Consider the following 13,939-nt stretch of genomic DNA (forward strand, 5'->3'; position numbering starts at 1 on the left):
ACTTTTGTTTGGGATGAGGAGTATGATGCATATTTTGGTGGAGTAAAGAAGGTTTTAAGCATTCTTCCTATTTTGATGCCACTTGATTGGGACCAGCAATTTTATGTGAATCCAAGCATTGGAAAAGATGCTATTGGTACCATTCTATTTACACAAGGATTCCCTTTTGCAACCTAGGGTTATGACTACTGGAGATCAAAAGAGTTATTTTGAGATAGAGTAGTTTGTTTTAGCCTTAATGTTTGCGTAAGGAAATTTCGGGGAAACTTATTTTAATAAGAAGAGATATTTTTACATCCAAAAGTATTCAAAATCTAAATGGCCTCTCTCTAAAAATTTTCTCTCTCTAGGCCAAAACAGGTAAAAACAAGATCTTTTATATTTTGGAAGAGGGATTTGATTACAGGGAAAGATGCTAGACATCTTGAGAGGCTAGGGAGGAATATTACATTCTCTCCCACTTGAAAAACGCGAGATGTCCTCATCTCGCAAAAACTGGGGATAATCTCGCAACAGTTTGGCTTCTTTCTCCTAGGTGGCATCTTCAAAAGGATAGAACTTCCATTTGACCAATAATTCTCTTAGAATTCTGTTCGTGAGAACCTTTTCTCGAACATCAAGGATTTCTTCAGGTTGGAGCTTCATCTGCCCTTGGGTTGAAGAAGTTAAGATTTCATCATCAAGCACATGATTCGGGCTTGGTATATACTTTTTAAGAAGGTTGACATGAAATACATTATGTACTTTGAGATGAGGAGGTAGAAAAAGCTCATAGGCTAAGTCACATACTTTCTTTGTAATCAGATATGGCCCACAATATCTGGGGGATAACTTCTTGTACTTCCCAAGAGATAGAGAACTTCTTTTGGGGCGTACTCGAATGAAGACCATATCTGCTTCTTCGAATTCTTTGTCTGTCCTCTTCTTATCTGCATACTGCTTCTGTCTATCTTGGGCAACTTTTATATCTTTGCGAATTGCGTGCATCTGCTGCTCCATGTCGTCAAGCATCTTTCTGGACATCTCGACCCTAATCAATAGGTCGACGGACCAGGTTAATGGAGTTAAGCAATCTTGTCCATACAAAGCTTTGAAAGGGCTCATCCCAATACTTCGATAAGAAGCATTATAGGTGAACTCGACTAGGTGGAGATAGCTTAGCCACTTCTTGGGTTCCTTGCCCAGCATGACCGAAGTATATCTTCTATTACTTGGTTTACCCTTTCTGTTTGACCATCGGTCTCAGGGTGGTAAGCTATGCTGAGATCCAAGAAAGTTTCTACTGCTTCAAAAAATGCAGTCTAGAATCTTGACGTGAATTTGGGATCTCGATCACTTACTATTCTTCTGGGTAGGCCATGCAATCTGAAGAACACTCTGGCCACATCCGCTGCGGAGTGTAGGTTTCTTTTACTAGAATAGATGGGCAACTTTGGTTAGTTTATCAACTACCACGAAGATGGAGTTGTAACCTGATTGCACTGAAGGTAATCCAGTAATAAAATCCATACTGATGCATTCCCACTTTATCTGGGGGGTGTTTAATGGATGTAACTTTCCAGGCATTTTTACTCTCTCGGCCTTGACTTTCTGACAAGTCAGACATTGACGTACATGATTAAGTACATCCTTTTTAAGACCAGGCCAAAAGAAGCTTTTCTTCATAGACATGTAGGTTTTGATGAAACCTGGATGTCCTATAATAAGGCTGTCATGGGCTTCATTCAGAACTTGACCCTTAGTTCCCTCATCATTGGGAATGCATAGCTTGTGATAATAATACATAATTCCATCATCTAGGCTGTACCCTTGAACTCGGTTCAACTTTTGTGGAGTTTTGCTTTCCGGCATAAGTAGGGTAGCAATAGGGCCAAAGAATCTATCTTGCATGATCTCTCTTGCTTCAATAATCAAAGGATTTGACACTACAGTAATTGCAAGCAAGGAGGCTTTTCTGCTGAGGGCATTTGCTACCACATTTTCTTTGCCTGGGCAGTACTTGATTTCAAAATCAAATTCCTATAGGGTCTGCAACCACTCCTGGCGCATGTTGAGATCCTTCTGAGTGAAGATCCACTTTAAGCTCTGATGATCTGTCAATCAAAATGAATCTTTGACCCAGTAGGTAATGTCTCCACAACTTTAGGGCATATACTATTGAAAGTAGTTCTAGGTCATGGATAGCATAATTTCTCTCATGCGTTCTGAGTTTTCAGGATTCATAGGCCACTGCATGACCTTCCTGCATGAGTGCACCTCCCACGGCAAAACCACTGGCATCAATTACTACCTCAAAGGGTAGAGAGAAATTTGGTAGCTTTAGAACAGGATTGGTTACCAAGGATTGGTAGCTTTAGAACAGGATTGGTTACCAAGGCGGTCTTCAGCTTATCAAAAGCACTCTGGCACCTGGCAGACCATTGAAATTGGATATTCTTCTTCAGAATATTAGTCAAGGGGTTCCAAGAATCCTCTGACTTCTTTCACTATCTTTGGTTCAGGCCAATTTATGACTTCTTGGACTTTCACGGAGTTTGGAGAAATTCCATCTTTGGATACCAGAAAGCCCAATTATTAAACATGGTCGGCAGAGAAAGTGCATTTGCTCTTTTTTTCAAAGAGTTGGTGCTTCCTTAGAATCTCAAGATCTTTTCTGACATGAGCTTCATGGTCACCTCCATTCTTTGAGAAATCAAAATATCATCAAAGAAAACAAGAAAGAAATCATCCAAGTATTCTCTGAGAAGGTCCTGCATGAAGCGATTGAATGTAGCTGGGGCATTTGTCAATTTAAACGGCATGATAGTTAATTCATAATGCCCTTACCGAGTATTCATGGCTGTCTTCGGGATATCTTGCTCATTAATCCTAATCTGATAATACCTTGATTTGAGATCTATCTTTGTGAAGATCTGGGCTCCACTTAGCCTGTCCAGAAGCTCATCAATTCTGGGGATAGGATACTTATTTTTACTATCAGTTGGATTGAGACCTCTATAGTCCACACAGAGTCTTAGTGTTCCATCTTTCTTTTTCTGAAAGAGAACTGGCGCACCCCAAGGTAAAACAGTGGGTCTTACAAACCCTTGTTCTAAGAGTTGTCTAAGTTCTTCCTTGAGTTTGGTGGCATTTTGTACATGTGCAAGGCTACTGGCTGAGCTCTGGGGATCAAATCTATGACATGATCTACTTCCCGAATTGGGGGAATCTCTGTTAATTCTGTTGGGAATAAACCATCATATTCACTTAACCATTCAGGTTCTTTAGCTTTTAACCATTCAAGTTCTTTAGCTTTTAACCATTCAGGTTCTTTAGCTTTTAACTTTGAGTCTACCAGATTCATTTTGACAAGATAAATACGCTGCTTCTTTCTAAGTCCTTTTAGTAACTCAGAAGCTTTTAGATTGACAGTGAATGTCAGCTTGATTTTTGTGGAGCCAATCCATTCCAAGGATCCCGTCAAAAACTCCCAAAGGTATAACTCTGAACTGACAGTCAGTTGAATTCCCATCTAGATTGAACTGAATACGATCAGTGTGAGATCCCTGCTCCCACCGAACAATGGATTCGGGGTACTAGCAGCGGAAGTAGCACTTCTCGCGCGGGACAGGGGTCCCGCACTCGGGGCCTCGCCCACGGATATCCGGACAAGAGACTAATCCGTCGGTTTTTCCAAAACCGAACCCGAAAAAATGTCCTTCACTCGGAAAGCACGGGCGATTCCACCAGGATAACTTTTTACTCTAACGTAGTCAAGACCATTATTGATCAAGCTGATCCGCCGACTGCACCTATAAAGATACTCGGTCAGATCAAGGAAGAAACTTGCACTTGGATCATTGGGATCAATGCTTTTTTTCCCATTAAGAGGCACAGCCGTTGATTCCTATCCATAGAACAATTACTATCCGGGATTTACTTTATCTATCGTAAAGAGAAATTGAGTCTCGATTTACGGATCCATCAGTCCAGCCTAACCCCATCCGATCCCATGGGTTAGTAGCCAACTGCCCAACCACTGTAGTGATGGGATCCGATTTGGAATTTGGTTAGGATTTGTCCCGGGTACCAAGGAAAAGAGTTCCAAGGCCCCCGAAGTTCATGCAAATATAAAACTAGCCACACCACTTACACACCCAATATGAAATTGCCTTTTTCTTAGCATCAGCTAACTTTAAAACAATACTTTATTGAAATCATAGTACCACTGATCACAATCTTCCAATTTATCCGGTTGATCCATAATTTTCCATCATTCCTTCATCAGAGTATCTATGGCATCATTGGCAACTAGAACGCTCACCACCTGTCCACTTCAATAGTTCCTAGCCCATAATACTCGGCAATATAATCACTTATAAAAATCAAGATGGACTCTCGTTGAAGATCAGCAAGATCAACCAACAGATCCATAAAAAGAGCCATGGACTCATCCATTGAAGACCAGCAAGGTCAATCAATCAGATCCATGCCCGGTTTCAAAAAAGAACTCTTACTCCTTGTTCCAATATCTTCCTCGACGCACGTGTGGGCACCTAGGCGACCCAGAGCCCGAGCACCGTATGGTCAGCACCCTCTAGGATCCTTCTTCGCAGGTGACCTAGCGCTTCACTCTTAGGCCGCTTCCTTGGTCCCTCATCCACCATACCGGAAGGTCACCATTTTAATCGAACCGAGGCTGGTCAAGACCTCGGTCGACCTTGCTACGCGAGACGTCCTCCATTGACCCAGTTGCAACTTTATCAGTTAGGTCTCCACGACCTTAATCACAAGACGGTCAAAATGCTTCCCCAGCATTCTTGACATAAAACAGCCATTTACAAACAGCATTTACAAACAGTTTACAAATACAATTTCTATATTAACTCTCATTTTTTCACATTATCTCCCATTAATCCACATTACTTATTCCACATTTCATTTATATGTGTACTCATCCAATCACATCATTTTCCATCTCTTCACTTCAGATTCCTTCACATCACATATCATATATTCACATCGATATCCACATCCATACATCTACATCCACATCCACATCTACATGCTTACCTCCATTTTCACATCCTCATTTATACATCCACATCCCATATCCACATTCATACATACACATCCATATCCACATCCATACATCCACATCCACATGCATACATCCACTATCACGTCCTCATACATCCACATCCACATTCCCATTCACATACATACATCCACATCCACATTCCACATTCATATCTATACATCCACATCTACATCCACATCCACATCCACATTCCCATTCACATCTATACATCCACATCTACATCCACATACATACATACATCCACATCCACATTCCACATTCACATCTATACAGCCACATCTACATCCACATTCACATCTATGCATATACATCTTCATGCATACATCCATTTTCACATTCATACATCCACATCCACATGCATACATCCACTATCACGTCCTCATTCATACATCCACATCCACATACATACATACATCCACATCCACATACATACATACATCCACATCCACATTTTCATTCACATCTATACATCCACATCTACATCCACATACATACATACATCCACATCCACATTCCACATTCACATCTATACATCCACATCTACATCCACATTCACATACATCCACATCCACATTCCCAGTCATCTCTATACATCCACATACATACATACATCCACATCCACATTCCACATTCACATCTATACAGCCGCATCCACATTCCACATTCACATACATACATCCGCATCTACATCCACATTCACATCTATGCATATACATCTTCATGCATACATCCATTTTCACATTCATACATCCACACTCCCATCTCCACATCCACACATCCACATACATACATCCATTTCCACATTCCCATTCATATAATCCCATATGCCTTCACATCTAATCTTTTACATCACATCCATTCTCGCCCTATCACAACCCATATAAATCTTACGCATCTTATCACCTCCTAACTTATTTCGTAAGCATCTTATCACCTCTTATCACATCCTATCACATCTCATATGTATTTATAGAATACAAGAGAATTCTTATATTTGATATAAGATTTCTTTACACATTAATTTATGCATAAATTCTATTTAAGGAGATTAATACTTTCGAAGTAAAAATCAATCTTTTATGCATTTTCCTATACATAAATTCATTTTAAATGACAATGACACTTTTGAATTAAATTTCAATGTTTTATGCATTTTCCCATGCATAAAAATTCAATTTAGATGAGAATGACACTTTTGAATTAAAAATCAATCTTTTATGCATCTTCTTATGCATAAATTCAATTTGGTAGGAATTACACTTTTAGAATAAAAGAATTTCTCTTATGCATCTAAGTTATGCATAAGAATCCATTTATGATGAAAAAACACACTTTTAGTATAAAAAGAATATCTTTTATGCATACCTCTATGCATGAAATCCAATATGATAAAAGTAACACTTTTACAATAAAATAATCAACTTTTATGCATACCTCTATGCATGAAATTCAAATATGATAAAAGTAACACTTTTATAATAAAATAATCATCTTTTATGCATACCTCTATGCATGAAATTCAATTATAATAAAAGTCACACTTTTATAATAAAATAATAATCTTTTATGCATACCTCTATGTATAAAATTCAATTATGCTAAAAGTAACACTTTTATAATAAAATAATCATCTTTTATGCATACCTCTATGCATGAAATTCAATTATGCTAAAAGTAATACTTTTATAATAAAATAATCATCTTTTATGCATATCTCTATGCATGAAATTCAAATATGTTAAAAGTAACACTTTTACATTAAAATAATAATCTTTTATGCATACCTCTATGCATGAATTCTAATTATGATAAAAGTAACACTTTTATGTTAAAATAATAATCTTTTATGTATACCTCTATGCATGAAAATCAATTATGCATAATATAAAAATCAATTTCTCTATGATTACAATGAATATCTTCAATTAATCTAGGATGATAATTCCTAGAATATGGTAGGAAGTCCTCTTTTCATGCTTTGAATGAAATTATTTTATGCGTAATTTTTATAAAAATTTTACCATAGCTTCGCTACTATGACTGATAAATCTCAATTTATTTTGAAGGATAAATCTTATCATTAAGAGAATGATTAGAATGATCCCTAATTGGATCATTGACCCAATAATGGATTGAATCATCAATATTCATGAAATACATAAACTAAAAGCATAGAAAAAAGTTATTAATTTGACCTCAAGCATAGATTAATCTTGGATTAAGAAAAAGCTTTATGAAAAGCTTCATTTGGATTGAGAATGGGTCATGAGTATGACCATTTCTTGAGTGAGAGAGAGAAATTACATAAAAACCATTAGAATTAAGCATAAATGAAAATTTATGTAATTCTTAACTATCATTAATCAATTAACTTCAATAGTATTCATCAAATTATGTAACTCTTCACTACCATTCATCAATTAACTTTAATAGCATTCAAAAACCATTCCAATTAAGCTTCTCAAGCTTGAGAGGGGTTGAGAAGAGAGAAACATTGAGAAATTATAGAAAATGATCAAAATTCACTAATTACCTTACAAATTGCTTGATTCTTTATTCACGGTAGACGCCCCCAACCAATCAATTGGTTAAGTATGTTGATGGAGCCACCAATGGGGATTGAAGAAAGAGGGAAGCTCCAAAAACTAGTAAATTATTAATGAATTCACAGTTCTTGGCTTAGGTGGAGTAGAGTAATGATGCATAAATACTATATATTTTTCAACAAGGGGGAGGCTTCTATTTATAGGAAAAATTGAGCTCTTAACCAAACAAACTGATTCTAGAATTTTCTAAATCAGTTTGGTCAATATTTGACCATTTTTAGGTCAGTTAGGCTAACTTTTTGGAACTAGACTTGAATGAGGAGAGAGGAGAGATGAAATATCTCAATTTTTATGAGTTTAAAACTCATTCAAGCATGTGAAATATGCACCTCCTTTAAAGAACTCCCCTTCCTTACATATGTGTCAAAATGGAATCATTATATCCAAAATATCTCATAGTTTTTTTACTAATAAACCTTGTACATTTTCAACTCTTCATCTTATGTGAAATATGCACCTCCTTTAAAGAACTCCCCTTCCTTACATATGTGTCAAAATGAAATCATTATACCCAAAATATCTCATATTTTTAATATTGTTCATAGTTTTTTACTAATAAACCTTGTACATTTTCAACTCTTCATCTTATGTGAGCATTTACTCATTTTTGGGTATCTTCTTTTATAAATTGGATTTATCTCCTGCCTACACATGGATTGATGCTATTGGCCCATAGGAACCTTAATTGGACCATAATCCAAAAATTTCTAAAAATCTAGACCTTAGGCTAAGGTCCTTTATACCCATTTCCAATTAATTCTAATTGCACATTGGAAAGTTCTTTTTGAATTTCTGTTTCAAGGGAACTTATTTTAATAAGATGAGTTATTTTTCTATCCAAAAATATTCATAATCTGAATATTCTCTCTCTAGAATATTTTCTCTCTCTATGCCAAAACAGACAAAGACAAGATCTCTTGTATTTCAGAAAAGGGAATTGATTACAGGGGAAGATGCTGGACATTTTGAGAGGCTGGGGAGGAATCTTACATTCTCTCCCACTTGAAAAAACGCGAGATGCCCTCATCTCGCAAACTGGGGATAATTTCGCAAGATGCACAAGTATGAGACTGAGAGAAAATTTTTAATTAAGATTAACCACAAAAAAAAAAGTCTCAAAGAGAGTAAGATTCGAGATAAGAACAAGATTCATTCTTGAAACATATACAGTAACTCTTTACACTTCCATAAGCCCGTCTATCATATGATCACAAAAGCAGCACTCGCAAGCTGAGCACGTATAAGGTAACTCATCTATGGGAATAATTCTGTTGGTTATTGCCGCACCTATCTCAGTGGTATGAGGTGATCTAACAAAAGGACCTCTGAGAGGCAAGCCAAAAACGGGGTAAAGGCATATCTTCTGATGAGGAAGAAAACACGCCAGTAAGAAGACCCGCTCAGAAAACCCAAGATGTCGTGATCTCATGACGCAGTAGTATCGAGGACCCAAACCCAAGGCTTCGATAACCATGGCCAAGCGGACATTGTTACGAAAGTGCTGCTGACCCCACGGTGTTACCCTAGTTATGTCCTGATAGGTCCGCCATTTGGTCTGAGCTACAGAAGTTCCCAAGTGAGGAAAAAGTGAGCGCTCATACTGTTCTATAAAATATTTCTTCACAGACTCGCTTGCATCTTGAAGGTGAGAAATCATCATGGATAAAACTAATTCTTGTTGCCAAGCCATGAAGGAGATTAAGAAGAAGGGAGATCAATGGAAGTAAGATTACTGTGAGCGACAGGTAAAAGTTACGACTTATATAAAGGAAGGAGCTAGCGTAACTTAGAAGCCAACGGTATCTTGTCACTGAAGTTTTACCGTCTTTCCATGATTTGGGTTTAGCACATATTTCTATGAAATACATTAAGAACTTTGAGATGAGGAGGTAAAAGAAGCTTGTAGGCTAAGTCACCTACTTTCATTGAATTCAGATATAAGGCTCACAATATCTGGGGGATAACTTCTTATACTTCCCAAGAGTTAAAGGAATTCTTTTGGGCCGTACTCGAATGAAAAGCAAAACCTTGGTATCCAAAACACCGATTTTCACTTCTGAACTCATTGTTCTGAATCCTTAAAACAGGCGTGACTCCTGAGAAGTATTCTAGGGAAAGGGCCTTCCTTTTTTAAACAGAATCTTTCTCTTATTTTAGAGAGGAAAAATTATAAGATCAAAAAGGGATATTCTTACTCCTGTATACCTCGAAGGCTGGAGGAGAGATCTTACATTCTACCCCACTTAAAAAGTGCGAGATGTCTTTATCTCGCAAAGTAGAGGACAACTCTTTTTCTTAAGATCCAATTTATTCTGGGGTTCCTTATATTCTGGTCAACCCAACAGAATATAGGGATAATTATCCCTTAAATAGAACTCATCATTACATAACAATTTCATTCAATTGATATCATTCATATCTTTAATACGATAATGGTCCATTAGACCGAAAAAATTTCCTTTTGAACATTCCTCCACGGGAATTTTAGTTAAGCAAGTTCTTAATTTGTCATCACTTAACTTGATCTACCGTCTCAAGTATTAACAGTAGCAATTTGACAGTACAATCCACTAATCTCATAGTGATTTGCTGAAATCATTATCATTATTTATCATTACAGGGACTCGTCCCAATCATCCACATTGTGGTTTCGCTCAGCTTATTACATTTCAATCAATTTTCAGGGATCATCATTTTTCAATCAGAATCCAAATCAATTTATCAGTTCCCAAACAGAATTAAAAATCATATCAACCACATTCGAATTCATCAACTGGATAGCATTAATGCTTATAATTTCAAGTCTTAGATTTACTCGTATATACTGCCGGTAAAGAGCTGCAGTTATACCCTCGGTATATACGGATAGTCATGATACTCGAACTATAAGGTAAATACCATCATGTCTAGGCCTCAAGCAAGTCAGGGTTCTATACAATTGCGGTACTTCCAATTGAAGACCCAATTAATAATTTACGAATTTCAATTTGAATAACAATTTGTATGAATTATGTCACACAATTACAACCTTTTTGGTTCTTGATAAATTTTTGATATATTTGGCTTCTCGGTTGATCCTCATTAACCAAAAAGCTCTGATACCAACTGTGAGATTGGTAAGTAGAATAGTCATTAATATATTGGGAAGCACAAATGTTAGTGCTCGGGGGGGTCACTATACGTAAATCCTCTATATCACGTGCATTCAAGGCCTATTTAAAAAGTCCCTTATCTGTGAATTTTTTAGTGAATATAATGTATCCTTTCCTATTCAAATCTATAAATTTTTTTTAAAATACAATAAATAAATCCCCTCTGTAAATATATTTCTATAAGTTTAAAATATTTAAAATGTCCTTCTGTTGAACCCACGTGATACTTACATATTTATACGAGTGACCCCCCCGAGTGTTAGTGCATGCACAAGCAATAATTTTGGATGCAAAATTGAATAATCATATACCAATAGTTGGTATTATGGCCTAAATGTAGTGCACATTGTCAGTAATATACATAAAGAAGTAACTAATATGAGTTGTGTCAAATTAAAAAGTAGATTTGAAAAGAGTAGATTTATCCATATAATGAAAAGTAAAGGTCGTGAAAATAGAATAGCAAGATATGAATCTTATTTTATATGGCATTAATATTAGAATAGCCTCAACACCTTGAAATATCTATGTAGACATAGGAACTCTTTTAGCAAAGCAATAAATGATGCAAAATGAGTAATCCTATGTAACTAACTTATTGCTTCCCATGTTGTCTTATAAAAAAATATATCAATAAATTAATATTATAATAATATAATATTTTAATATTTATTATTTAATATAATATTTAATAATATAACTTATTATCATAATATAAAATAATATTGTATTATAATAGTATATTTTGAAATGTAATAATATTGTAATACTGTTCACTATAGTGGTGGATTTCTTGGAAACTCTAAATGACATTTGAAGCACTAGTTTCTATGGGCAATGCTCCCTAATGGGGGTCTGGGGGCAACATCCCCAGCCGGGGGTCCGGAGGGCAGCGCTCCCCGGTGGGGGTCTGGGGGCAATGCCTCCAGTCGTCGGGGGTCCGGGGGGCAGCGCCCCCCGGACCGATGGGGGCCTAGGGGCAACGCCCCCAGTGGGGGGTCTAGGGGCAACAGTGGGGGGTCCGGGGGGCAACGCCCCCAGCGACGACCGACAGGGTCCGGGGGCTGCCGGTAGTCCCCGACCCCACGGTAAGATCTATGTGTGATATGCATATTGTATTCAACACTTTCTATTTGAGATGTGAAAATATTATCAACATGCATACTAAAACATGGCGTGATATATCAAGGTCCTCTAGTACTAAAAAAACTTTAGTAAAGACTTTGAAAATTCATGATACTAATAAACATGTATATACCCTCCTTCTTGTGATAAGTATTTCATTCAAACTACATTTTGTGTAAGCCATAACACTCTAACTTGGTCCTTTTTTAGATAATATTTCACCAAATAGACAAATCTATAAGCCTATGTTTTTATGTCCAATTTTCTAGGAATAGAATATGGTGGCATGCATCTTCGTCAATTGGAAAAGCCAAATTTGATGTTTCTCTCCATTGTGAAAATATCTTGCCATATGGTCAAATTCTAACTTACAAGTTATACCCTTCTATGATAATATTTGGAAATACATTGGTCAAATCCTATGCATGCATATTATAATCATAACACTATTGAATAAAGTTTTGGCCATGTGGTCAAAACCTAATATTTCTATGCAATATCTTGCCATATGTTAAATTCTAACTTAAACCCTTTCTATGATGATATTTGGACATACATTGGTCAAATCCTATGCATGCATATGGTAATCATAACACTATTGAGTAAAGCTTTGGCCATGTGGTTTCAAATATATCTTATTTTTTGTACTTATGTAGGTTTATTCAATGGCAAAGAAATCTACTTCGGCAAGGAAGGAGAATCAAATCATTGATGGAGTTAGTGGGGATTTTGTGTGGCCTTAGTTTATGGATGTTTATGACAAAGAAGGAAAAAGGACAAACAATGTCCTTTTATATGCTTCAAAGCTTGAGGATTCACACTACTACATATTAGCCTAATATCGGCGCTTATACCGACCTCATTCAACGGGGTCTAAAAAAGCCCCGTCTCATCGGTATAAACGCCGGTATACGCGCCGGAACCACAGTGTCGGTATTAGTGTCGGGTAACAATACCGGCGTCTATACTGACGCTCACCGGCGACAATACCGACATCTATTCCGGCATCTATACCGGTGTATATACCGGGGTGTATACCGGGCTCTATACCGACGCCAGCACCGGCAGATATACCAATGAATATACCGGTGCACATACCGGGGAATATATCGACGCTATACCAGAAATTTTTTTTTGGGCAGAATAGTATTGCCTGGCTGTTGCTGGCTGCCTGCAATGAACAGGATCAACAACAGCAAACAGACAGCACCATTCTGTCTAAAATAGAGTACAAAAACAACCGTGCTCTTTTTTATTTTCCGGATCGATAAACAAGAAATTAAATTAAACATTAATACTCAAGAATGTTTTGATCATATACCATTACTTTGAAGGTCATCTTACATCATGGTAATGCCTCCCAATTGACGGTCTCTCCTTCTTCTTCAAGCATCTCAAATAAGGCCACAAGGCCATGTTTGTGAGCGTACTTCTCCTCTCGCCTACTTGGTGGGCGATTCATGGCCAACTCCTACACAAACGATTAACAATTATAACTTTTAGAAATCAACATTTAGCCCACATACATACATTTACATAAATAAAATTGCTACAAATACTTACGAATTCATGGCGCATGGTTTCGTAACCACCACTCCCAAGATGAGAAGCCCCTACTGTTTGGAGTCTTGCCCTTGCCGCCTCTCTTTGTTGTTGAAACCTCTTTGGTGTCTCGGTGAGCTCCTGAGCAATGGCTGTCCACTCCCTGTCATCTAGCCAAATAGGTTTCTCTTTCCCCTCTCATCTAGCCAAACAGGTTTCTCTTTCCCCTCTCTAAATGCGTCCCTCGCCTCTGACCTACGATGCCCCATCAAAATGCGAGCTGTATACTGTATCCACTCATTAGAGACGACATTCATAGGGTCAGATGGCTGAAACTCTTGCTTTATCTTTGTATTTATATAATTTTTCTTCCCCTTATCTTGCTGATCCCATTTAGTCATGATAGAGTCGTGAAACTGTATAGTGCACAATTG

General features: G+C 37.2%; 1 long non-coding RNA gene across 1 annotated transcript; it reads right to left on the bottom strand.

The window, feature by feature from the left end:
- Nucleotides 1-13,258: 13,258 nt before the first annotated feature.
- LOC147627022 (uncharacterized) lies at nt 13,259-13,667 on the bottom strand. The gene is made up of 2 exons (XR_015268514.1): nt 13,527-13,667; nt 13,259-13,434 (listed from the first exon to the last, which is right to left on the bottom strand). It is a non-coding gene; the product is annotated as an uncharacterized LOC147627022 (long non-coding RNA).
- Between the last annotated feature and the right edge of the window lie 272 nt (nt 13,668-13,939).

This window comes from Cibotium barometz, chromosome 21 (assembly GCF_041138505.1).
Source record: "Cibotium barometz isolate CiBa-2024 chromosome 21, ASM4113850v1, whole genome shotgun sequence".
NCBI lineage: Eukaryota > Viridiplantae > Streptophyta > Polypodiopsida > Cyatheales > Cibotiaceae > Cibotium > Cibotium barometz.